At 43.9% G+C, this 1,750-nt stretch overlaps 1 protein-coding gene across 2 annotated transcripts in view; it reads left to right on the top strand.

Annotated features, from left to right (window-relative positions):
• tm9sf4 (transmembrane 9 superfamily protein member 4) overlaps nucleotides 1–1,538 on the top strand; it is a 33,524-nt gene extending 31,986 nt beyond the window's left edge. For both annotated transcript variants that reach the window (XM_048240261.1, XM_048240262.1), the window contains exon 18: nucleotides 1–1,538. This exon is cut by the window's left edge and continues 1,471 nt beyond it. The gene's annotated coding sequence lies outside the window, so the exon portion shown is untranslated.
• The last annotated feature ends 212 nt before the right edge of the window (nucleotides 1,539–1,750 follow it).

Raw genomic sequence — 1,750 nt, forward strand, 5'->3', positions numbered from 1 at the left:
TAGATGTCCTACATTGCAGTTGGTGATCAAAAAAAGGTCGGGGGAGCCGTTTGTCCTAGAAATCCACCCTTGATTAGAGAGACTTCCCTACAGCGCATGAAAAGAAGTGACGTTCCAGATCAGTGATCTTTTTGCTTTTTTTTTTTTTGTGTTTGTGGGCATTTAATGAGGCATAAAACGAAGGCTTGAAATGTCTCGCTCTCCCTGTTTCTGTTTATGGCCCAACTCGTCCAGAATCTTACAAGCCTATTTTATTGACATGCTCGAGACTTGACCTAAATGACCCCAAACCTAGGCAGATGTGGAGAACAAGTTGTGGTTTTGGTTCATTTCAACTTTCAACTGCAGCCCTCTGTGTTCGAACTGCTACAGTGTTTCGTTTCCTTGAACATATGAAGAGCCTGCCTCACCTGACCGTCGGAACCTAAGTAAAGGTGAAAGCATATATTGGGTGAGGATTCAGTAAGGCTAGGGCCTGGTCGCGTTGGCGGTCTTTTGTGAAGAAGCCATGTATGACCGAGCATGCACGAGCTGACATGAAGCCAAACCATCTACTTTCCTTTGTCTTCAGTATTCATCCTCATGATCTTGCTTTTTAAACTCTGCATCATTAACTGCAGTAGTAGCAGATAACCTGGAACACTTGTCCGTTTTGTGAAAACCTCAGCCTCTGATTTTGACATGTCTAGAGCCTTAGTTACTTCTATTCAGACTTGCAACTGTCCCTTTACTCCTTAACATTAGCATATTTTAGACTGCTTTGTGCGGTTGTGGGCACTGGCTGTTCCGCCGTTGGCTCTGTGGATGAGCAGCTGAGCCTCACTAGTGCCCTCTTGTGGCCTCTGGCTCCTACCGATGGTGCAGGGAGCAGACCAGAGATCTGGTGCTGACCTGGGAAGAGGAAGTGTGCCATTGTGGTGTAGTGCTTCTCAGCACAGGGGGTGGTCTAGTGCCGGGGTCGCTCTCTTGTCCCCTGTGCTCCGTAGTGTGTCTAATGCCTCCTCTGTTCTTTCCTTTTGGCGGGTCAGTTCTTTTTCACCATGCGCCCACCCACCCACCCACACCTCCTCCTCCTCCTCCTCCTCTACCTCCCAGGGTTTTTTGGCCCAACAGTAGTGGCGGACCCAGCTCCCATCCTGGCTCTGCAGAACGTGTTTGTACAATTTTTTTTGGCTACAAGTGAATCCAGCACATGTGAAGATCAAGTCAAGTTATTCTACAGTGGACTGGACACAATGAAACTACATGATCATTTTCTAAGGTTGTACTTTATCCTTGCCTGTTGTGTGTGAGTGGATGTGTATGAGTCTCTAAAGGTGTATGTAAATACAAGCGCTTTGTATTGTTGCATTGCGTTCATTTTTTTTCTTTTTTTCTTGTGAGGTTGTGTACCTACTAATCATGTTGTTGTTTTTAGCCAAAAAGCATGACTTTTTTTAAAGAAAAAAAAGAAAGATTTCAATTTTTCTGTCACCCTCCTTTAAAAGAATGTCAAGCTATACAATGTATGAAACAATAAAAGTGCTGAGAAGTTGAAATTTGGAAAGCTCATCCCCTGGATTATGAAATGATTTTCCTGCCTTCATATGGGCTTATGGTCCTATGGTCAGTCTGAGTTGGAATGAGTCAGGTGTTATTGAAAGTTATTGCAGATTAGCATTAACAGTGATTGAGTTTGATAGCTGCTGTCCATTTTTCCCTCAAAAGTCTCTGTGTGTTTGTGTGTGGAAAGGTGTTTTTTTTTTTCAAA

The sequence above is a fragment of the Alosa alosa genome, chromosome 4 (assembly GCF_017589495.1).
Source record: "Alosa alosa isolate M-15738 ecotype Scorff River chromosome 4, AALO_Geno_1.1, whole genome shotgun sequence".
Classification (NCBI taxonomy): Eukaryota; Metazoa; Chordata; class Actinopteri; order Clupeiformes; family Clupeidae; genus Alosa; species Alosa alosa.